Below are 25,646 nucleotides of genomic sequence, written 5' to 3'. Positions count from 1 at the left end.
TACAATTCCAACCATCCCAAAATCAACCAACACAAATGGAAAAAACTATATGCCAGTCATGTTTAAATAATAACACTTAAGATAATCAGCCTTAGTTATTTTCTAAACACATTAATCAGCATTATGTTCTGTCATTTTCTATTGGTTAAATCTTTCTGTAGTTGTTCAGCAATCAAAGGCCTGATATTTCAGTCATATTAGCTACCAACATCCTCTGTCTAGAATTCTAAGAGATATTTTAATAGTTCATTTCAAACGGAACCATATGTGTTGAATGTGGGTATAATTCAACCTGAAAGACCTGCATCTCGTCAGACCTATCAGACAGAAAAATCACAGACTACTACGGCTCAGTGGTTTTAAAAAGCCAAATGCCACTCTCATCAGTTTAGTTTGAACAAAATGTATTTTTTTAGTTGACCTTGCATTCAGACGAATCTCGGTTTGCGTAATCATTTCAATAGCGTTTGAATTTACAGCGGCATGTTCGAAACATATTGTGCATGATTGTGCACGACAATCACAATCAAATACGAACGATATATGGGCGCCTCGCACAAAAACCTGATTCTTCACCCTTGCAAAAACACCAAGGGGGCTCTATCAAATATGGCACTCAGGAGGTTGCGTCCCAAGCTTTAAGCAAGTTTACATCACAAAATAATCTAGCTTTGCGAGTCTTCTTCGATACGCCTTGGAAAATGTAGCGAAATGTAAACAAGCCCTATAAGAGTGTGTAGTTCAAACACAAAAGGAATCCACAACAGGTCTGTGAAGAAAGTCCGGATATGTTTACCGATAGTCTCTTTCTTCTCAGTGGGGATTATCTTTGTTCTTTGTTATGGTAATGTCAGCGGGGGCTAGTAGCTAATTAGCAAACCCTTGAACTTGGACATCCATTGTGTGATCATGCACGGCCCGATTTAAACGGAGCCGTGCCATATGGACTGTGTATCGCAATGAGCGTAAACAGTTTCTGACGCGTGTTTTATAGTGGTGCCTCCCCAAACAATGCATGTTTAAATCATTTCTGAGCAAAACAAAGTCCCGGAATTTCAGTCGCACATATCAGGGAGACTAAGTGTTTCCGAGAACAATATTTTCAAGTTGAATGGCAGAGTGTCCTAAGGAAATGTGCTTCCTTATCGGCACACTGAATTGAAGCAGTGGTCATGGATTTACACAAGCCTCAATGGATGGGCCATTCATCTGTTCATAGAATTCACAAAGGCTTCCTCTTTTGATCATGTGACTGTTGAGTAGTCTAGGTTCATTGGCCGGGGAGACCGCGCCACGGCGCCCATATGTCCGCCGCCGACCGGCGGCCGCCTAAGACCACAACGTTCGTTAGAGACAATCAGCGGCCCGTCTGCGTTCCCGGCGCATTATCGAGCATGGCACTTTACCTGCCGTCTCGGTGTGTGTGTAACCTTGTAATTTATTCGGTGTACGCCGCGCTATCGACACAAAACGCGCCGCGCTGATCAAAGGGTGCCGTTCAGCGAGTTGGACGGGGCCACGAAGACAGGGTCTGTAGCACTAATCATCTTCAAACGCCCCCCCCCCCCCATTTCACTGGGGGCCGTGCACAGCCACTCACCAGCGAGTCACCCCATCATCCCTCCCCCTGCGGAGGTAATTGTGGCTGGCTGGTTGGGTGACAGGTGTCAAGTGGCCCCTCCTTGTGTCATTCATCATGCTAAGCAGAGAGGAAAATCCCTGCTGCACTTCAGCCCCATTCAACCCGCTCGCTCGTTGTTGGATTCCTTACCTGGTGTTTCAGCTGTGTGTTTTTGCGTGTGGGTCTGTGTGTGTGTGTGTGTGCGACTGTGTGCACGCGCAAGTTCGCCATAGGCTTCAGTGCTCCGTCGCTGGACTGAATCACTGTGGGCAGTCAACCCTTTCAGTGGTGCTCTGAATGCAGTCAGCTCAGCTGTGTTGAATGTCGTTCCCCATGACGAGATGGGTGAAGGTGGTGAAGCAAGCACAACAAGCTTCCAGAGAGTCAACATGCTTGAGTTAGTGAAGCTGTGAATCTTCAGCTCTGTACGGGGGGTGACATTATGTTGACCGGTAGCGTTGGCGTTAACAGGAGGTTTACCACAGGGCCTCTGGCATGCCGGCCAATCAGGGCCTGGCGCAGTGGCCAGGTGACCTATGACCCCCTAATCTCAGCCAGAGAGAGAATGAGTGGTGGGAGAGGGCAGGGGGAAGGTGGGTTGGGGTTGGGGTTGGGCGTGTGTAAAAAACAACGTGAGGAGTTGAGAGAATGAGAGAGATAGACAGCAAGAGAGAGACCCCACCTTCCGCACAGTGAGCGTCTGCCTTAGCAGAACCCCATAGGGACCTGCCATTGACATGGCTTTCACACACACCCCTGTCATTAATTCCTGCTTTGCATCTCCACACCATGTAATATTTATGGGTCGCCGCAGCCCTGTGTTCATAAATGGAAAAGCCGAGAGGGGGAAAGACACCGACCTCAATCAATGCTGTGAATAGGGTTCGGTTTGTCCTACACTGTTTGTTTTTTTTGTCTGAGCCAGCGCTTAGGCAGGAATATTTTACTTGGACCTCTAAATAAGTTTTTGTGGAGACCGTTTAAGTACATACAAATGTCTCAGAGACTAGGCGGGCATCTAATTTAACCTCACTGGTGTGAAATAACCGAATCCAGGGGACAGCATGTCTGTGGTGCCGAACTTGACTTGAGCGATTGTGTGAGAATCATAAAGCGGCATTAGGCAATGTTATAAAATCAAATATCGACAAATCTGACAGGCTATCTGTGATTGAATTAGATTAATTTTGGAGAAACCGAACGTCTTCACATTCAAAACATATCACTCTATGCTAATTCACATCTGTAGATTCAGAATAATGAACTGGAGGAGCGCTTGTCTTCCAATTATTTACCTTCCCTTTAAGCCTGGCAGATCACTTGTAGACAAGGTAATTAGGGCCTTTTTTTCTTCTCCACTCCCTATGATGTTGTGGGAGACCCATGATGCAATGGGTGTATGGTGCTGTACCTCCGCCACCTCGCCTCTCAGAACGCTGGCCTCTCTCCGCTTAGGATCTGCTGCAGCCCCGGCACAGGGCCGCGAGGAACCCCAGCGGATCACGGCTCACCAGCCCCCCTGTAGAGATTTGAGGACCACTTTGGAACTCTAAACCACTCAAAATGTGCTGATAATTTTGCTTGCCAGGACACTCTGTGCCTGGTGTCACAAGAGTGTCCTCCCGGGAGCGGATCAGCCAATGATAACAAAGTAGCCAGATGTCTGGCGCTGGCAGGGTCCCAGAAGCTCAGACAGCGGTACGCGGAAGCATCCGCTGTGGGCCGCAGATCAAAGATACCTGAGAATTACTTATGGGCACAAAATATGTGTTGCTTACTCTACAGTTCCCATTAATAACAATCTGGGTGGAATTTGTATTTCTAATTAACTGTTTTCTTTCGGCGTAGTGTGAAAAGTCCTATAGGTTCCTTTCCCTCGGCTGCGGCGTTTTTTTTTTTCTACTTCGGCGAGTGAGCGCGAGTCGACAACAGGAAGTCGGATGCAGGCAGCAGCATCCCCCCCACCCCCCCCCACCTCGGCTGAAGGAGCCAGATCAGCTTTTCATGCAGTTCTGAGGCGCCGGAGCCAACACCTCTTGACTCCCCCCCCCCGCTCCCCCCCCCACACAAACAGACAGACAGAGCAAGAGTCAGCGGATTCTGCTCACACCAGGCTTGCGTCGCGAGGCCTACCTCCGAGACGGAGCGACGTTAGATGTAACGGATGAGAGGAGCCACGCCACGGGAAAAGAAGGGCGCTAAAGTCTAGGGACACCGAAGGTAGGCCGCGTTGCGGTGGCTCGTACGGTTTGCCGGGCACCAGTGCTGTTCAAATGCCCTTTATGACTTTTCAGGAGTGCCGATGTCACATTCTAATCCGTGGTTAGACTTTTTCTCCTGGGATAGCTGTCTTCTGCAATGGGACCACTGTCACTTGGAGGCCCGGTTATTCGTGGCGGGCAACATCATTTTACCAGACTCGTACCCGGTTTATTGTTATTGGAATGTCAGCATTGTTCAGATGGACGTTGAGAACTACTGCTGCTGTCCCATGTTGGCTGTTTGCCCTCGTCGGACCTGTACGTCCTTAAAGGAGTCGATCCGTTCATTCCGTCCTGCGTGCTATGTTAATTACACTCATATTTAGAATGGACCCACGGCACTCAACAGAGAAAACAAGATTTGCTCTCCGCCCTGAGAAATCGTTTGCTGCTTCTGTCCGCTTGGGTTTCGCGGCAGGGGAAGCGCGTCCGTTTCGTTATGGGACGTGCACATACGTTGCTGTTCAAAAGTCATTGTTCAACTGTGTTCAACCTATAGATGGCATGTATGCCTGTTCCAGTTTCATGTTGCTATCCATTATTAATGGGAGAAATTGTTGCTTTGTGTTCGGGTTTGATGAAAAGATCTCACCCCCCCCCCTCTTTCACCCAGCGCCGTTATGAAAATGAATCTGTATGTGTGTGCCAGTAATCCTACTTCCTATTCGTTGGATCGTGGTTTATCGTGGACTGCAATTGGTCCTCTGACTGTTCTGGGCAGGCCTGGTTGGGATGTCGGGATGCCTCACAGAAATCCCATAGTGACGGCTACTTTTTCCACCCGATTTATGAATCTTTCGCCGCATTTAATGATTATTTTAAGTACATTGATGTGTGTGAACTTCACACAGCAAACACAACAAGGATGGTTAGTATCGAGTATGTGTGTTTATTTCACCTGTACTATAATGTGTGTCTATATAACATGTTTATACATTTTTTGACTGAGAGAGGGGAAAAAAGGCAGCATGTCACAATCACATGTGTCATTTTTATGGTAACTGGTTGATATGCTAGTTAGTTTTAGGTGGGATGATTGCATACATGGTATACAGAATTCATTGGTAATCTATTGTGAATGCATATCTACAGGATATCTGATCTTATCTGATCCACTTCAACCTAGTTTGAGTATAATATTCTCACATTTCCACAAAATCCTAATGCATGGACAAATGGTATGTGGAGACAAGTTAAACTGCTCACGAAATCTGAATTCGCCTTCTGTCCTTTCACAACAATAGATGTTACTCCAGCTGAAAGGAAGTATAAAATGTTTTGCTTCTGCTTCCAGGCTCTACAACATCACACTAAAGGTCCTTAAAGTAGGTAAAATAGGTAATTTCACTTCCTATAATGGAACTTTAAAAAAGGGTAAGTTACACAACTACCTCTGTGAAAGAAACAAAGCAGCTTGTCACTCCTCCCTGAAAAGTTTCTCTCTCTAACTATGCTTTCTCTGTCTCTCTCATTCATTTTCTCTCTTTCTCTCACTTACTTTCTCTCTTAGTTTTTTTCCCTCTCTCTCTTTCTGTCTTTCCTTGCCCAGGCCCAGACCATTATTAATGTGCCCTGAATAATTTATTCGGGTAAAATTACCATGCTCTTCTGAAGAGATTTTTGCCTACACAATTAAAGAGCATTATAGTGATTTTAGTCGGGCCAGAAGAATTATGGCTATTTTTTTCCTCTTGTTCTGTAAAGCCTTAGTCAAGCTATGGATGAGAAGAGCTAACGCTCTCTTTCTCCCTCTCTTTTCTGTGTCATTTCCTTCTCTCTTTCTTTGTTTCTCCCTTTTCATTTTATCTCGCTCCCCCCGTCATCTGTCTTACTCTCTCCCTTCTTCTGTCTCTGTCTCTCTCTCTCTCTCTCTCTCTCTCTCTCCCCCTGTCCTAGGCTATGAGGAAAGGTTTTGGTCTAGCTGTGACCCTAACCAAGACGAACAACTAATGGATAATGTATGAACTGGTATGTGTTGAGTCTCCACTGAGAAGCCATATAATGGTATTTTCCTCACTCTAAACATAGACTGAGCTTGGAGTGTGTCTGAAAAGTACAGGTTTTGTCAGTTAGCATCACTTATTGTTAGCCGATCCAATAATTTGAAATAACTGACCATTTCCAAAGTCTTGCAAATGTAAAGAAAAATAAACTGACCTTTTGTCAGTGTTGCGATTCTGTTTGTAATTTATTTTAACCCCTTACAATCGTTAATAGGCCTGCAAGTCAATATTACAAAAGAAGTAGAAAAATGCATTTCAGTAGCTAGGGTAGGAAAAAGTGAACACACAACAGTTCGTCTAACCCAAGACTACATACAATGATCAATTTTACATATATGATATTGATGTTTTTTTGTTGCCACATACAATAATGAAATACTTTTGATGCATTCAATTTCATGATCATCTCCAGTGTCCTTGAGGTCTCCAATTGGACAGGGCCACCTTTTTTAACTTTCCTAGCTCTGGGATTAAAGAACTTGAGCAAGTACGCTTGTTTTTGTTTCGTTTGGAACAGAGCCCTGCATTTCCACCATCACACAATTACCATCATTATCCATGCAATCCAAAAACCATCCATCACCAGCCGGACCAAGTCTAATCATACATAATTTCAGAAGTCTTTTGATTGGCCCAGCTGACTGCAATAATCAAGTTTTGGATATTTGTACTTGGAGGTACATTGTACATTTTCACATCAAATCTCTTACCTAAAAGTTCAGTGGATTTTCAGTTTACTCCTGGAATTGACCGTCAAAAGGCTGCAACATTTATTCCTGCAACTTGTTGCAGTCACCCATGTCTGTCAGGCAGTGGAGGTGTGTATCCTGATTGCAGATTACCCCTGGGTCAAATGAAGGGTGGTGCAATCGACAAAACCACGTTTTTAGGGGGTTACTAAGCAAATATGGTTGCCTAACAAGGAGTTGTCAGAGCCCGGTCGAGCTCTAAAGGCTCCTCATTGCAGCTTGTGAGCTCAATCGAGCCATAGAGTACAGAGTGCATTCCCTCTGGCGCGAAGGATTCCGGTATATACGTCCTGGTTGCACATGCAGCGTGATCAGAACCAGCACAGCGTCGGATGAGCTCTGGAGGACACGTATCTTGACGTTGAGTCCACCCAGACGTTGCGGTCGTGAGGCAGGTTGTTGGTCACAAATTGGATATCAACACATTTGGGAGAAAAGTAAGATTAACAGGGGACAAACACCTGTGACAAGCACAGGCTCATTCTCTTTCAAACTGAAAATATATCAAGCATATCTGTCATAAACACTCACACTATATGGCAGTTTTGTTTTATGGAAATGTGAAGGGCACATTTTGATGGCATCAGAAAGCTAAATATTCAAATTTTCAATGTCTAATTTTCAAAAAATCTCCTCATGACCTCTAAATAAACAGCGTCCTTCTAATTCAGACAAGGAAAATGTTTGCCAAACTTGCCCTAAGTTGCCCAGCCGTGTTCCAATTTAGCCACTTATCAGTGTCCAAATCGACCTTCAAAAACCTGCATATGGTCAGTAGGAGTACAAGGATGTACGACTGTGTTGTCTCGGGCAAAAGTGACCACCCCCCTGCTTCTGTCTTCTAGAAATAGCAGGCGCCATATCCTGGTCATTCGGCGCTGGTGTTTTCCACAGAAACACCGTTGGACAGGAATATCCTGTGAGTGGCCCCCCCCCCGCCCACCTCCCAAGCGGACAACTGTCCACATCTCAAGCACCGGGCCAACAATTGGCAGTAATTGGCGCGTTGCCGGGGTCTGTCCTGGGAGAGATCTGAGAGAGCCACGGCACACGGGCGCGGACAGGCTGCCTTCTCCACCAATTAGAGAGGCTCTCCCCGTTGGGGGGGGTGGGGGGGGGGGGTTGCTGCCTCGCAGGAGTCGCTTGATCAGGTTGTTTGTGGAGAACGGGAGTTACCAGGTCTCTCTGCCTTGCTCTCTCACTCCCCCCTCTCTCCACCCCTGTCCTATAATCCCCTCCCTCCGCCGATCTCAGTGGCCTGTCAGTGAGAGGCTTCGGAGCCTGATGCCACTACTGATAGCCGTCCGTTATGCGGTGTCTGTCGGTCTGGCCCACGGTTGGGAGTGCTGTCAGCTGGCTGCCCTGACCGGTCAAACTGCACCTCCCATGGAACTCGCCGCAGAGTTTTCCGACACCTAGCCGCAGAGAGAGGAAAACTCTCTAACTCTCTCCGATGAGAGCCCCTCGTGCTTTTCTGATCAGTGGATCGACATGCACGCCAGATTCACAAAGTGACTGTTCTGTGAGCGGTTGATGCTATTTTGGACTTTATAGCTCTGCTTTTTCTCTCTGTGGTTTGTGCCGTCTTGTTGTTTGTGTCTCCAGGCGTTAGAAGGAGCATTGTGCCTCCTCTTTACTGGGGGAATAGAAGGCTTGCAGCTCCACGCGGTGCCAGGGGACCAACCAGAGCACAGGATCACAGGCCCGGTGCAGGCTGGGTAAAGCAGGGAGCGCCAATGCCACTGGGAGGCAGTGGGAAACCCCCCCCCCCTGTGATCCAACCCCCTTGTCTGTCCTCAAAGGCTTCTGTTTCTCTGCATTTCACTTCGGCACGCATGAGATGCTTCCTATACTCCTACATATGTGTCACGCGTCGATACTGTGTGCTGTTGGGTTTCACGCTATATGAAGGCCAGCGTTGCTTCCTGTAGTACAGCCATCTGCCTGGGTGGCCTCCGAAGAGTCAAAGAGTGTTAAACCCTCGACCGCTTGCAGAATCTGACAACGCGATGGCATGTTGAATGCAGACCGTCGTCGACATCATATGAACCCCGTCCTTGCACACTGCATTTCCCATAATTCCAGAAACGGCAACACTTCCCACGGCGTTGTGGACACGTGTGAGCGCCACCGGTTGATAGGCGAGCAGTGTGGCAAAGCCGCTTTATTTCCCCCTAGTTCTTTCAAATGGACCGCGGGGGAGTGGGGGCGGGGCGGCGGGGTCGGCGTGGGGTTCTTCCTACCTACTACCTAATATGCTGTCTGGCCCCGGGGCCTGTGGGGAGCGCGGTTGGATCATTATGTTAATGCGTGCGCCTTCTGCCCTCCCTCTGTCCCAGCTGGCCCGGGCTGTCGTTAGGAAGTGCTTTGCTCTGACAGTGGAGTAATATGCTTCATGATTGAAGGGCCAAAAGATCGAGCCTTTAAAAAAAGAGGGGAACGGCGAGCGAGCAAGAGAGGGAGAGCAAGTGTGAGAGAGAGAGAGGGGCCTCGTCTGATAAGCGTATGATAAAGCTGGTCCTATTGTACACGAAGGCCTCAGCGACGTCGGGGGAGAGACGACTTAGCGATTCCTATGGATTTCGAGTGTGGAAAAGAGTGAATATGTATTAGGGGTTGTGCGGTGGGTGTGTGCGAGTTGACTTTAATTGCCCATAGCATTGTGCGCGTTGTGTTACGCTACGGCCCCGTTATTGCAGAGACCGTTTCATTACGTCCCAGTGACACCAACACATACCTGTGAATAAGACAGCCGAACGTGTCGCAGAGGCTTGACAGTTTTAATCATACTGTACGAATCAATACAGGGCTGAGGTGGGAGTTTATTTAGTTAATTTGGTTGGGTAAAATGTGTAACAATATTATTCAATTGATTGTCTCTTACTTAAAATCCCATCAGTGAAACCATCAGTACCGCATTCGCGTAGATTCAATTTCGAAAAGCCGGAGCAATACCTTCCAATCGCCGCGTGTGCCATTTAACTTCACTGGAACACACTCAGTCCTAATATTAGTTGAACGAGATTAGTTGGTGAGCTCAGTACGGCGCGGGGGGGGTGAAAAAAACCCACAGTGACACTGTTCTGCCACGTGGCATTATCCCACAAAATCCATACCGGCGCACTCTCGCTTAATCAACGTGACACTCAAGCCGGAGAGAAAAAAGAAAAGCTAAAACTTATTTTTTGACTGTCAGGAGGAGCCAGCCCAGGACGCTCTTCTTCAGAACTGCACATAATTGTGTAAATATGTCAGCTAAACAAACTGAGGAGGATCGCTCTCATCACTCCCTCTCTCTCTCTCTCTCTCTCTCTCTCTCTCCCCCTTTAAACGCCTTTTCTTCTTCCCGTCTCCTCGCGTATGGAGGGGGCCCCCGCGCGCCAACACACAAAGCCTGTGTCCCAAATGGCGCCCTGTTTTGTTTGCGGCGCACTCCATTTGACCAGGAGCCTATCGAGGTTGGAGCACAGACTGAAGGGCACTGGCTGTTTGTGTCTTGTGGAGCTGGGTTTGTTTTCCTTTTTAATCAAGCAACCATATCTCTCATTTTCAATCTGAGGTGTGTTGACGCCTCATTCAGTGCCCCCCCCCCTCCGCTTTCATGTCTTCTTGGATCACAATGAGCCTCCTTGGTGGGAGCCAACCTGCACCTTGTTTGCTTTTTGCGGAGGCCCCGGCTTTATCACAAGATGAATGGCATCGGCTGGTAATTGCTGGGTAAATACGGTTTGCTCTGACTAAAAACGTCAGTGAGGAAGAGGTTGCAACTAAAGCAGGTTGTTGTGCTCCCAAACAAGAGATCTGAGAAAAGAAAGGGAGAGAAAGAGAGAGAGAGAGAGAGAGCAGGCGAGAGAGAGACTAAGAGAGAGAACTTGGAACAGGCCTTTTGCTGTGCTTGTAATTGCTTTTCTTCCAGATCTCTCGAGTGAATCCCCTTGCAGTTCTATTTCAACCTGTATGTCTTTAGTCAGTGTTCCATTTGAACAACTAATAAAAAGGGCTTACCACAGTGGAATACAATGGAGAGGGATTGGGTTTCATGTCTCAGGGAAGGTCTGCCTGTCGGTGGTACTAACTGACGTGAACATACATTCTATCAACCAAGTCTGAACTCTCCTGGCGTTTGAACCACACGTGAAAATGTAATCATTTCACATTTGCAAATTTTTTTTTTTTTTACTTTACATATTACAAAATGCAAATACCCACTTTATGAGGCTGAGACTCACTGATCTCACTCGGGTTTGTTGTAACAGGAGGGACATGCTTAGCTATCAGCTCAGGGCCGGCATCCCGTCCTCTTTCTAAACTCACAGCCGTTGTCTCTGCAGCTCGTCCTCTTTCCAAACTCACAGCCGTTGGTAAATACAGTCCCCAGTCCTCAAATGAGTCCTGTAAAACCTCAGACGGGAGATGATGCCGTCAAACGTTGTGACACACAAACGTCACCGTCAGCCCCCCCCCCCCCCCCCCCCCCCCCCCACTGTGCGCGGACCTGCCGAGTTGTGTACAGTGAATATGCCATCTCCGCCATTTCCCGGCGTCTCCTCCGCGGTTCAAACGCAGCCGCCGTCTCTGGTTCCCCTCAGCTTGTTGTGTGTGTGTGTTCCTGTGTTTGTCAAAGAAGCCTGCTGCGTTCTCCTCTCGGAGGATCCTTGGCTGGCTGGGGCCTGATGCATGAAATGACTGGGAATAAGAGCCGGATGCTTCCTACCATCCATCCAAAATGGGAATTCTTCTAACAGTCAGACACACACACACACACACACACACACCCACCCTACCTTCCCAACTTCACTGGATGTTACACTTCTTTGTTTCTGGCCTGGTTAGACTGCTCATCACTCGGTAATCAGTAGTGGCATTGCTTCTTGTTTGCACGCAATGTGTTCTGTGTGGTCCCCTATTTCAGGAGTCGGCTGGATCTCTGTAGGGAGAGGCCTGAGACATGTACTCTGACTGACATGTGGAGGTTTCAGTCAGACATTGTTTTTCCCAGGATGAGGTTCTTTCATTGGTTTCACCCAGCTGGTTTCTTCTTGCCTTTTTTTCTGGTTACAAGAATTCTCGATTTTGGCCATTTTGTTTGCCAGGGATTCTACTTGACATGAAACTGGGGGATTCATTGGGCAAACTTTAATCAGACCACAAGAAGTTGACACAATCAGAAATAAAATCCCAAGTTAAATCAATTTACATTCTTTATATTGGAACTGCATATTTCTTTTCTAGCGATATGCAGTATTTCTCAATTCCTACGAACGCCTCATGGCTTCACACCGACTGTGTCATTTGGGAGATCAAGGCAATCCTAATATGACATCCGCTCTGAATTGAACTCCTCCAAACTTTGAGAACCAAGAACTTTCCTCCTGAACCTGTCAATGTACCAATCTACTCCTATACCCTCCAACTTCAGACAGGCTCTGTCCCTCAGAGATGTCCTGTGATGAACCAACCCAGGCCGCGCTGACCAGCCCCACTTTCCTACATGATGAGAAGCTCTGGGGCAGACGGACGGACTCTGGTTCTTTGTCCGAGTGCGAACGCACACACTCACTCTCTCTCTCTCAGGCCATTAAAGAGTAAGTACGACCGCGTGGTCAGAAGAAGAGCCAGGGCCAACAGTGGGGTTCGTCTCACCCCTAGCATCGCTAACCAGGAACCGTGGCCAAGACTTCCCATCCCCGGTAATGAGCAGGATCCAGACCGCCAGGTCAATAATTCATACCTCATCTCAACTGGGAGAAAGGGGGGTGGGGGGGGTGGGGGTAGTCTGGGGGGGGGGGGTGGGGGTAGTCTGGGGGGGGGTGGCGGGGGGGTAGAGTTGTATCCCTTCATCCTCTTCTATCCACCAATCTCTCCTGTATCAGTGTTCTTCACCGTGCCTGCCTTTGCTCGACGCAATTCCTGTCCCGGCGTCGTGTGACTTTAACTGGCAGACATCAACGGATGAGGATGGACAGTCCGCCCAGCGTTCTGTCTCACTCCCTCTCGCGCACTACGCCTCGACCGCCTCCCCATTCTGTGATTCGTGGTTTACGGTGCACTCTCAAGGAATGTGTCATTGATCCCGATCGCTCATATTGATGCCGTTGTGTTCCAGGCCCGCGCTGCGCTGTCCAGTTGGAGTCTACAACCGAGCCGCGGCTCCAGTGTCAGCCAGAGAGAGAATTTGACACGTTTACAGGAAATCCCGATCACAGTAGCGATGATGACAGCCATAGGTCAACCCTGCAGGGAAATGACTCCAATACCCAGATTCCCTTTTTGAACGCTGGGCCACCGGAGGAAACCAAGATGGAGGATGAGCCGAGAGCCGATCGGGAATGCAAATTAGAAGCCTGATCAGCGTTAATGCCCGGTCAAGATGCATCAAGCCCATAGAGACCCCCCTTCACGTCCCTTTTCAAAGTAGACGCCCTGGAGACATTGAAGATAGTGATGGAATGTCTCTTGGGAACGGGCTGTGGGCTGGCTCTTCAGTTTTAGCCGTCAGGCTGCGCATTTCCATATCGTTCACCTTTTAAGGGGCTTTTTCTCCCCTTGCGATAATCCATTTAGGTGACAGATTGCTGAGCTTTTCACACTTAGGTTTAATGTTTATCTCTGTATTGATAATGTAGTGGGTATCCATCTGGTTAAAATGGGCATATTTTGCATATTATCTCAATACTACCATTTATTTGTATTTTAATTTATCTGCATTAGATAAGCATCTGAAGACGTGGCAGCAAGGTCCTTTGTAACAAGTTTGACAAACTGATACTTCTGCCTAGGCAAAAAAGAAAAAAGAGAATTGCCTGGTTGAATTAAACATTCAAGGTTCATACCGAAGTAATTTCCCATGAAAAAGAGAAGTATTTAATGTTCACATTGATGAAGAAAAGGTCACGAAGATTTAGCAAATGAAGTTTGCTAAGACTAGACAATCATATAATAATGGAACCTGTAAATGGAGCTCCTTCAGGTTTTTCCTCAGATTTTACGATCTGTCTCAGTTCCACCAGATTAAACGTAGTACAATCATAAAAGAGATCTGTCAGATCACCTGTAAAAGACACCCCATGAAATTAATCTTTTCTCTACACTCCACAACTATTAAATTAAGCCTATTCACCCAAAATGGGACAATAATGACCATCCCTGCTCCTGTTCTGAACCACAAAGCATGCTGGGTCGTAGCCACCACACTTGTCACCCTTAGCAGAGCCAGCGTAGACATTTATCAACAGGGAATAATGATGGCCGTCAGGAAGTGTGGAAATACACGGAGGAGGACATTCAGCTCTTTATTAGCTGTCGTCATCCTCCAGAATATATGTCCAAATAAACGGCTAGTAATAACCACGTAGGGAGACAATGTGCCCCTGGTGAGGGCTAGGGAATGTGGGGGGGAGGGGGGGGTAGAAAGAGAGAGGGAGAGAGGGAATGTGTCGCATATATAGAGGGGGTTGGAGGGTTCCTGGATGACAAATGGTTCTGGACCCAGATGCAGATAGATATTGTGGTAGTCTTTCTCTCTCCCTCAGTGTCTTTCCCTCTCTATCTCTCTCTCCCTCACTGTCTTCCTCTCTCTCTATCTCTCCCGCTCTCATCCGGCATCACACATCCATTCGTCACTGTCGCCGGTCCTGCTTCTCATTAAGTGGGCCGGCGCTGGCGACAACTTAATTTCCTTAAGAGGAACAGACACCTGATTCAATTGTGCCGTCCCATTACGAGGAGGCCCCGCGGAATCTGTTTTCCCCTGTCCGGGGCGCCCGCCGCTTCGCTGGGATGAGCGATGATCACGTGACGGCCACAGTACAAGGGTGGAACGGCAAGCCACGCTGAAGCCCGTTCTATATTATTGAACGCTGTGGACATAATTCCCTGACACATGATTCATGCCTGGCTCCGGGTGTCCATCCCTCACTCCTCTCCCCGCCGTTCGAATGTACTGAGTGACCCGGTGCCCCTTCAAACACTTCACCCCCCTCTCCCGGCTTTGCCTTTCTGTCAGCCGTACTCGTCCACTTCCTGTTTCCTCCTCAGCCAGCGTGGCCTGTCTCTGCTTCTCCCCCCCCCCCCCGCCCCGTTCCCACTCCCACCCCGCTTGTGGCATCAATCTTTCTCACTGTAAGTGGATGAGCTGTGTCCGCGGAGAGCTGTGGTAATCCATCCCCTCTTGGTCTGCGGTAAATCCGAGTGTCTGAGCCCGGCTGGAGATCCCACCTTTTACCAGCGCCTTGTTGACAGCCGGGGCAATTATAGCGGCTTCGTTCACCATCACATTGGATCCGCGGATCTGCGGTTTGATCAGTGAAAGTGTCTCCGCATATGCAGCGGAGAAGATGTGGAAGACAGAACCATTTTGGGGTACACATCCCCTCGACCAGTGGGAATATAGCATTGGGGGAAGGGGTGTAATGACATTATCAGTTTTGGGGTCAGTTGGTGGATCTAGGACTGGAGTGTCGGTAGGGGAAAAGAGAATACATGCCGTTGCTACTCTAAGTTGCTCTAAAAATAAGACTCTGTGCTAAATGACTACATCCAGACCAGAGCTCTCCACGCGCCCACGCCTGTCAGTCAAACAGTCGCCATCGGAGACCAGAGGAACACCCCTGTCTGAGTCTGAAATAGCATCCTATTGGCTATACGGCGGTACTTTTGATCAGGGGCCCACGGGGTCCGTGGTGTTCTGGTCAAACGGAGTGCGCGGCGGTGAACAGGTTACCGTTTCACACTGTTGTTTTCACCGGGACTTAAACTGATTGTGAACGTAATTGTTCTGTCAGGGCTTTTATCTGCAAGGTGTGAGCGTGTTTGATAGCAGCTGCTCACACAAAACCAACACAAAAGGCCCTGGTATTCATTTATTTATGCTTTTCTTTTTTTACAAGCCGTCCTGTCAATTACCCCAAAAACGTATCCTTTGTGGGGTTTCCCCCCCCCCCCTGCATCTTTCTCCCTATAGACTAGTCCAGACTGAATCGATATGAAGTGTGTGATTGTGGGGATTAAAGTGTGTCTGTCTCTCTGTGAAATTCAGAGTTTGTGAACTGTTATGAGCAGATAATTAATTTTCTTAACATTGCAACATTATTTTCTCTTCTCACACTCTCCCTCTCTTCATCCCTCCTTCTCTTCATCCCTCCCTCTCTTCATCCCTCCTTCTCTTCATCCCTCCTTGTCTTCATCCCTCCTTCTCTTCATCCCTCCCTCTCTTCATCCCTCCTTCTCTTCATCCCTCCCTCTCTTCATCCCTCCCTCTCTTCATCCCTCCTTCTCTTCATCCCTCCCTCTCTTCATCCCTCCTTCTCTTCATCCCTCCTTGTCTTCATCCCTCCCTCTCTTCATCCCTCCCTCTCTTCATCCCTCCTTCTCTTCATCCCTCCCTCTCTTCATCCCTCCCTCTCTTCATCCCTCCTTCTCTTCATCCCTCCTTCTCTTCATCCCTCCCTCTCTTCATCCCTCCTTCTCTTCATCCCTCCTTCTCTTCATACCTCCCTCTCTTCATCCCTCCCTCTCTTCATCCCTCCTTCTCTTCATACCTCCCTCTCTTCATCCAAATCTCTCTTTCCATCTTTCTATCCTGCTCTGCCCTTCTCTATCTTTCTCTCTCTCTTCCTGTCCATCTTTCCCTCAGTTGGTTTCTCTCTCCTTCCTCGCCCAATGTGTACACGTCTGTCTGTATCCATGCATACCATTGGACCTCCTAGATTCCAGTCAGTCAGTCAACTAGTCAGCCATTCAATCAGTCAGTCAGCCAGATTGTTGGTCAACTAGTCAGTCAGTCAGTCATCTAGCTAATTAGTCAACTAGTCAGTCAGCCAACCAGTTAGTCAGTCTGCCAGCCAGTCAGTCAGTCCCCCCTCCCCAACTCCTTATCCCCCCCCCCGCCCCCCCGTCCTCCCCCCTCCCTCTTCAGGAGGATCAAACAGAGCAGGACACACGCCGGCTGTTTGAAGAGCCCTCCGTGGTTCCCCTATGGGTGGGGAACTGGCAGATGCTCAAACCACACAACTCTATCAAGGGGGAGGAGCGTGCCTCTCATCTGCTTTTGTACCCAGCATCAGTTAGCCCGCAGTCACAAACGGACCGGTCCTCCATATTGGCTTTGCATTATACCAACTACATTTCTCAGTATCTTTAATTGGTCTGGATCTCCCTATAAGTTAATTGTTATATTGTGATTCACGTGATGCATTTTCCACAGCAAAAAAAAAAATCCCCATGAGATCAACTTGTTACCATGAGGATAGCCGTCTAGGGAACCCATTTACACTGGCAGAAAAAGAGAGTAAAATAAATTTGAATTATACTACTATACTACTACTACTGCAACTACACTACTACAATTCATTAGCATCATACTACTACATACTACTACTACTACTACTGCTGCTACATTATTACAATAGAGGAACATTTTACTACTATAGACTACTACTACTTCTATATTACTAGAATTAACATTATACTACTATAGACTACAATATACTACTACCACCACTACATTACCAGAATGAATTAGCATTAGGCTACTATATACTACAACAATATTGCTATAATACCGTAGCATTATACTACTATATACTACTACTACTATATTACTACAATACATTAGCATCATACTACTATAGACTACCATATTCTACTAATATCTTACTACAGTCCATTAGTACAGTAGCATTATACTACAATAGACAGGGATGTACCATAACCGCTGTCATGTTTCCTTTATCCTGGTCAGTTTAGCTGGTATAGCCACAGCAGTTCCTGAAACTATCAAAATAGGTTTTTCCGTCCTTTAGCCGCCCTTCTTTTCCAGAGCAATTAGGGTTACATGCCTTGCTCAAGGCCGCTTCGGACGTTTTTTATACCTCGGGGATTCGAACTAGCAACCTTTAGGGGGGACTGGCCCAACGCCCTAACCGGCAGCCGACCCGCCGCCCAATGACAGGCAGGTACTGGATTTACTATGACAGACGGGTCTGTTCTCTGTCTCACTCAAATGTGCTTGCAGGCATGCTGATTGGCTGAACCCTCTGGCTTCCTGGGAGCTAGCGCCGGTGCTTTGACCCAGTGCTGTCACACTGCCGTGCCTTCCTCTCCCTCCCCCGTCTCCCTCTCTCCCTCTTTCTCTCTTTCTCTCTCTCTGTCTTTCTCTGCGCTCCACATACAGTGGCACACGTCTCACATATCAGACAGGGCTTTAGACTCCCACGGAAAGAGTAGGGCCTCTCTCTTCCACCCCTCTGTCTCCCGGCCGCTCCCCGCCAGCCCGCCTGTCCGTCCATCACGACCGCTCCTCCTTGTCAGCGGGGAGGTGAAAGGGCTCTCCCCGCGCGCCAAGGAAAAGATTCTGAGCTTAGTTTTGTCGTGGCTGTAGATGGCATCCAGCTCCCCGCACCTCATTATTAACCTGCTTGGGACGGCGGAGGCTCTTCTCTCCCAGCCGGCCAGGTCCGATGGGCTGTCAGGGGAAGGTTTGTTTTCACACTCTCTGTTGTGTTCAGACGTCAAAGCTGCACTTTGACCCCAAGCGGTTGCGGGGACGGCGAAGGCGTGGATGAATGGCGGCGGTTGATGTCGTTGCGGGCGTCTTTTGCGTTTCACAGGTGTGGACGTGGTGATTTAGAAAACCTGTTTTATTTTTGTCCAATGAATGGATTTTGTGATTCAGTGGGGGCCTCAGCTAAGCAGAACACTCTTCTTCTGGCTCACTTTAATTCGATTTTATCCTTTCCTTACCAACCCCTCTATGAAAATATACTGTAGGTAATCGATGTAGTCACATTTTATTGTCGGCCCCATACGTTTCTTTGTATGCTGTTTGTGAGTTTCTATTTGTTTGTATCTGTGTGTTTGTGTCTGTTTGTGTGTGTGTGTGTGTGTGTGCATGTGTTTTTATGAGTGTGTACTCAAAGTGTGGAACTTTTGGCCGGTCCTCACAACGACACTACATTATTATTATTTTTTGCTTAGGGTTAAGTCAAGGATTAGAGTTAGGCTTACAGTTTAAGTTAGGCTTACAGTCAGGTTTAAGTTCAGGCGCGAAGGGGTTCCGAACACCTTCTTTAAGGGCATTAGATTTCCGGGGCCTGTCGGTGCGTGCCTGTCTGAGCGTGTGCGCGTGTGTGTTCTCCCACTAACACGATATCCATTTGATCTCTTGATCTACTAATCAAACAGGGGGCCGTCTCCTGCCCATGTTGAAAAGGGGCCGGCCCAGAAGGTCTCTACACGTGTCCTCCCCGTCATTAGATTTAGGATTACATTTTTTATTAATGAATATTTCAGTAGTTATTGCAGCGAGCTAGCCTGGCGCCTCAAATCTGGTCCCTTTTTTCCTATTAGAATCCCTTTTGCTCACAAGTGAATAATCGTTATAATTATTTAATTAATGGCATTGTACCCAAAGACGAAAAGCATATTTAATCTGCAAAACGGGTTTGAATTGGGACGTTTGCCTGCCTGTCATTGATATGTGCTGTTTGTCCCCCATGTATCTCGGGACGCCTTGAGACAGATACATTTAATGTGGAGGAGTTAATAACAAAATGTAGTCAGACATAATCCCAGGACTCACTCCCTCTGAGCTCTTAATCTGGCTGTTCTGTGTGTGTGTATCTTCTCTGCGTGTGTGTGTGTGTGTGTTTCGTTGTATTTTTGTCTGTGTGTGGATGTTTCTCTTTTTGTTTCTGTGTGTGTGTGTGTGTGTGAGAGACACACTCTAGTCCCTGGCTACACTCCCTCTGTCCTCTGTGCCAAGTAACACACAGCTGTTATGTTGCGCCAGGGTCACTATATTTACCTGAGAAGCCCCTGTGATTCCGTGACTGCCATATGTTAGTCCCCACTGTGACTGGTGTGTGTGTGTGTCTGGGTAGTGTCTGAACTGCAAGTATCCTACCAATTCTTCCGATTGTGTGTGCTCTCACTAAGTCTGTGTGTTTAGCTGAGCCTCAGCGTCACGGTAAGGGCCAGGCCCCGGTCTGTCAGCCCCCATCATTTATAGATAACGGGCCTGGGAAAATACGCGGGAACCTAATGAAATTATCAACGCCATTGAATTAATGATGAACCGGGAAGATAAGAAAAGGCTGGGCTCTCAGGAGCCGCCGGACGATGTGGCCGCGTCACGGGTTTGTTCATTAGCCATGCGGTCTCATCACATCCTCTCCTGGAGCTGCTGAGCTTCGCAGACCAGGACCTGCCGTTGGACTTATTTCAAAACTTACTTTCGTTTCAACCTGCCCTCCCTCGGCCGGTCCCCGGCTTCGTCCCTCCTTCGGCCGGTCCCTGGTGCACTTCAACTGCTGTCGTCGCCGGACAGTTTTCTTTTTAGTTTTTTCCCTCCTTGATTTCTCTTTTGATGAGACAAGAGGTTTTGGGGGAGTCATTTCCTTTTTTTCTTTCTCTTCTGCGTTCTCTGTTTGTTCTGTTTAAGGGAAGAGGTGAAGACGGAGGGGGGGAAACCAAATTTGTTTTGGAAGCGGCAATGGTCAGAGAGCAGAGCCACCTGCCTATCAATTATTTTCTTCTCTCTCTCTTTCTCTCTCTCTCTCTCTCTCTCTCTCAGATTTCTCTCTTCCTCTCACTTGGTCCTGGAGCTCTCTGCGGACATCGTTCCATGACTCCTTGATGCCGTGCAGGCATCCCCCAGGGAGGAGCAGGGATGAGGTGGGGGTAACTGAGAAAGAGGTGGAGGTGGGGATCTTAAGACAGACAGACCCAGGCACACTGACGCGTCGTGCTCTCATTAGGTAAGAAATGGCCTAGGCAAGATGGGCCCCATGCTCTTCACATGCTGCGTTACATTAGTCTAATGACTATATCAGTTCTCCGTGTCTTCCTGCTGCTACTGTACACCACATGTCTGTCAGGCTGGCTGGCCAGGTTTGCACTGTCCGTTTTAACTCTCCGACTGTGATCGACGGGTGACTGTCACACTGGTTTCGTCATTATCTTCGGTTGGTGAACGTTTGATGGATTAGATAGCATTTCAGTTGTAGCTCTGTTTAAAATACTTGAAGAATGTTACACCTGGCAACCGATCCACATACAATTGAATATATAAATATATTTAAATTCCAAAGGCTTGTTTCCGTGGTGCTCCTTGGTTTCATTCAAAGTTGTACTGGCGTTCTGAATAAAGACCGTCCTCTTTAAAACCATTTCAAAATGTTTAATTTGCACGGGTGCATTTTGGGTTCTTTTTTTGCGTGGCGGTGTTAAAAGACACTGACGTTCTCCACTTTCCCCCTTCAGGGCATTCCTCTCAGACGTTTGTCGGCTGAAGGATGCCGGTGAGTCCGTCCATCTCCCTCACATGGTCGTTCTGGGGCCTGCGCAGCGCATGCCTTGTTAATCTTTTGACGGTCGAGCGCCTATACGAATGACGTCACAGCTTGCGATGAACACGGGACACACGCGCCGCCGTAAGAGATGCATCTCAGACCCCGCCCTCTGAAAGCCTTGGCGTGGACGCGAGACGCCAGAGAGCCGGCAGACTATTGCCGCCCCGCTCCCTTTGCATGCTGATCCGATCCGTGGACCCGCTGAATTATTTAATAACAGCATCACCTCAGACAGACTGTCGTCACGCTGGAGTGCCAGTGTCAACACACTGAGTTCGGAGGTCACAGGTGTAATGTTATTTCTAAAGTCTGCAGCCCCCCCCTCCCACCCCCCGTCTGGTCCTCCTGCTCCTCTTCCCCATGAATTGAACTGAATTGATCCCCATACAAATTACTTGGTTGGCTTTCAAAGGGGCTCCTGTCAATACATTGACTCCTTTTATGAGGGTCATCAAACAGCCATTACGGGCGTCAGGGGGCCCCGTCCGTGGAGAGGTCCTGCCCAGGGTGACTGATGACTGGGGAGGAGATGGGAGGCCCTGGTCGGCCTGGCTCTCGGGGAGGGTTGGCTGGTTATTGAGTGTGGATGGATTCATCTGTTACATCAGGTCTGTTTTTGCCCTTTTATTTCGCCGGAGTGTGTTGGTTTGTTAGCTTGTATGTCGTTATTGTGCTTGAGTGTCTGTCTCACAGCTCCGACCGGTTTGTTCCAATAAATAATATAAGTCATTCAGTGGAGGCTTTTCTTTCAGAGACTCACAGCCATGCGTGCCAACTGATTGCTCTATCCAGTCAGGGCCTGATTACACCAAAGTCTCTCTGTACTGTGCTTAGTTTCTGATCAAATTCTCCCCAAACCTCAGGCCTTTAAGTCTTAATTAAGTACCATTAGCAATTAGCCTGGATTCTACACCAGGGCTGTCCCTGCTACATTGAATCCCAAGGGTACTTTGCGGTACAGCAGATGAAAAGGTAGGTCCACCACCTTTGTACAGTGGCATATACGGCTGCCTGTCTATAATTGTCAGTTACACGTTTCACTTGAACAGTATGGCTACGCTATGACGCTAACACTCCATCACGGTTTATTAGCCACCCGTCATCCAGTAAAATGCTAATCTTTTCTTCTGTTTTCCAATTATTGTAAAGCGGCAGAGCTTAAAATGAACGAGGGGGGCGGAGGAGATAATGAAATTAACTTCCTCTAACTTAGAGCAATTCTCTGTGGCACAATGATCAGATATTCTCTGGGTCTTGGTATGATGAAATGTATGCTAATGTTATTCATCCATCATTAGTTATTACCATTGCCGCAACATAAAACACAGTTTTCTTGAACAATTAGACTTAAAAACTGTGCATGTTAATCAGCCAGGGGACTTTAACATGAATAGTAACATTTGGGTAATTGAAAGGACTGAACTTTTGACACTTCTCAAAGTGACTGCTTGACAGCCATCGTTGGTGAGCGCTGGTTGTTGCTTGTTCATTTGGCTCTCGGCTGGCTCTGTGTGGATTCAAAGGCTCTTTTCAAAACACCTGAATGATACCAACAGAGGTTATGACAGTTGCATAGCTTTGCTTTCTTCGCTTTCTCTTTGTTTCGTGGCGGATTTGTCCGATTGACAAAATAAGGAAACAATGGCAAGATTCCTGATCTCCTCCACTGAGGAAAGTATCATGGAACTTGAGCCAATGAGAACCCAGACGGTCCATCTTCATTAGGAAGTGGGCGGAGGAACATGACTCGGGTCAGCAGAGACCATCTGTATACATACCATTCAGACATCCCACCCCCTCGTCCCTCAGCCTGTCACCACGGTGACACCGCTGGGACATAACCGCATTGGACACGGTCACCGCGTGACCCCTTCCTTTGACTACACCTGCTGTTCATTGAGACATTTAGATTTCGACAGCCCCGAAACCGAACGCACACACACACACACACACACACATATATATATATATATATACCATGACAATAGACTGACTTTAAAATGCCAGGATTTCACATTTGTTCTTCACACACAAACACACACCAACCAATAGCAAAAAAACGCAGAGCCAGGTGGAACTGTAGGCCGCCTCAGTAGGCAGGTACTGTAGGCTGCTGGCTGGCCCCTTGTTGTTCTCTGCTCTGGCTGGCGCACAACTGACACTCATCAAAAACAGCCCTTTGTTGTCAGGCTCCTCACACGGGAAAATTGCATATTCATGGGGGTGTATTTAGACCTGTTTCTGCTGGCATAAGCATGCAGTGTTGTTATCAGGTACTAGACTGGAGCCCTTCTTCTCCTCTCGTCTTCTTAGGAGTCTTTGCCACTTATCCCCTCCTGTGTTCTGGTGCCACGGCGTGCCTAGGAACGCACGCCGCCGTGCTTGGCGCTGTTTTGATGACGCCTTTGGTTTGGTCCCTGATCTGAATATCCCAGTTTAATAGTGGCTGGGAGGCCCGTTGTATGGGATGGTGAGACTAGGTGCTTCCTGTCTGTGCGTCGGAGGAGCGGGGAATGCAGGGTAATTCAATTGACATCATTTCTTTTGTGGGGGTGGCGGCGGTGGGCAAATAGAATTGCCTTTGAATTAGCGCGGAGCAGCGCTTCTCCGGCGGGCGTTGAGTTGTGGCTGCCGCCGAGTCTTGCAGGGGTTATGTCGGAGCTTCTGATTTTATTCAATCAACAACACAAATGCATGAGGGCAGTCTCTTTCAAACACACACAGACACACACACACGCGCACACACACACACGCACACACACACACATACCCAAACCTTCCCTCTCACCTGAGATAAGAGATCTATATTTCATCCGTTCTCCTCCATCCCCTTTAGTTTAACCACCAGCTAGCTTTCCTCAGATCATATCTCCGTGCTGGGGCTGAATCATCAAAAACCTTCCATTCTAACACATACAAAACAGACTTTTAAAGAGCAAGTCCATATCAACCCTTTCAGCCAATTGATCTGGGAGATTTCTTATTGAGAAAGAAGACTGTTGCAGTTCCGTGTTCAGATGGACCTGAATAATCCCTCACAGGCCCAGGTTCTACTTTGGTTCTGATCAACACTTCTTAGGCACCATTGAAGCCCAACACACACGGCCATTTGCGGGTGACTGATCTCCGTGTGTGTTGTTCTCGGCACAAACCGATGGAGTCATCAGACCCCTCCTGTGGACACGGCGTGGCCTCATTGATCCTGGACACGTTCCAGCCGAGCCGTCTCCTCTCCTCCACCTAATTGTGCCTTTGTAGGAGCTGCCAATAAAGATCTGGGCCGTTTGAAGACTGATGTCACAGGACTCTGGGAGCGGTACTCTAACCCTCCGGATGCGCACGTGCACACGCACGCACACACACACAGAGACACCCGTTGCACACATTCACACAACACACACATGCGCACGCCCACCCTCTCTCAGTCTGACGGACACCGGGCCAATAGAATCCACATTGAAAACAAGGCCTCATTAAGTAACCCACCCGTGTGGTTTTCCTCTCTGACGACTGGGGTGAAAGAGACACCCTGACCCCTGAGATCCAATGGTGGTGTGGTAAAGGCCCCTGAGGTCCAATGGTGGTGTGGTTAAGGCCCCTGAGATCCAATGGTGGTGTGGTTAAGGCCCCTGAGGTCCAATGGTGGTGTGGTAAAGGCCCCTGAGGTCCAATGGTGGTGTGGTTAAGGCCCCTGAGATCCAATGGTGGTGTGGTTAAGGCCACTGAGGTCCCTACTACTAGTTCAAAATGGAGAAAGCCTGAGTGGCCTTTTGCCTGAGTACGCAGGTGAGACCTCGTTCCATCCCGGAGTGTCATGCTCCTTGAGGCTTCTCTCCTGGAATACGCGGCACGCCGTTTCGAAGAACATCTCTTGGGCGCAGGTGTGTTTTGAACAACATGTATACAACAATTATTAAGATCGGATTATTTTCAAGTGCATTCACATGACTTCTTGTCATCTTGATATATTAGGTGGGACAGCACACCACCAAGTAACCCTAAGCACAGATCAGTAAATCCAGTGAAGACCTTAGTTGTGGAATTATTTTAGATGCCCTTTAAAAGGTAGTGTTTCAGAAGTTTTCCGAAATAGGCCAGAGGATGGTGTAACTACTTCAACGGGAGCCTTTACACATCACCGCTCAAGTCTTTAGCCGAACATTTTATACATAGGGTGTATAACTCAGCTTAATTAATGTTGAAGGCGGTGCGTGGATGAAGTATCTACAGGTGCAAAGCGATTTATAATTTACCCTCGGAATGATCACCACGTGAATTATCCTAATTAGGAATACAACCCCAAGCACTTCCTATTGATCGGCAAGCCATAGTAAAATACGCACGCGCGCACGCACACACACACACACACACAAACGTACGCACACATGCGCCCGTGTACACACTCGCGCATGTGGAGACACATTAAATAAACGAGGAAGTGGTTTTGGACAGTTACAGAAGGGGATGTATTGACTAGCTCTGCCATTCCTTTCCATAATTATTCTTTTACTGAATTTCTCTCCCTTTTAATGCGTCCTGGGTTGTTTTTGCCCGGTCCCACTCGTGTTTTGTATTTTTAATTTTTACCGCTTTTTGATTCTCCCTAACTTTTCATGACTTGCCAGTGGGCTCCAATGGTTGCCTTTTTTTCCTTGCGAGGG

General features: G+C 47.9%; 1 long non-coding RNA gene across 1 annotated transcript in view; it reads left to right on the top strand.

Annotated features, from left to right (window-relative positions):
• LOC117594106 overlaps window positions 1-21,314 on the top strand; it is a 56,503-nt gene extending 35,189 nt beyond the window's left edge. The window contains exons 2-3 of the long non-coding RNA XR_004575483.1: window positions 20,208-20,391; window positions 20,897-21,314. This is a non-coding gene — a long non-coding RNA (uncharacterized LOC117594106). The remainder of the gene's footprint in view (window positions 1-20,207; window positions 20,392-20,896) is intronic.
• Window positions 21,315-25,646: the final 4,332 nt, after the last annotated feature.

The sequence above is a fragment of the Esox lucius genome, chromosome 25, assembly GCF_011004845.1.
Source record: "Esox lucius isolate fEsoLuc1 chromosome 25, fEsoLuc1.pri, whole genome shotgun sequence".
In the NCBI taxonomy this organism is placed as follows: domain Eukaryota; kingdom Metazoa; phylum Chordata; class Actinopteri; order Esociformes; family Esocidae; genus Esox; species Esox lucius.
This window is presented reverse-complemented; position numbering and strand designations above follow the sequence as displayed.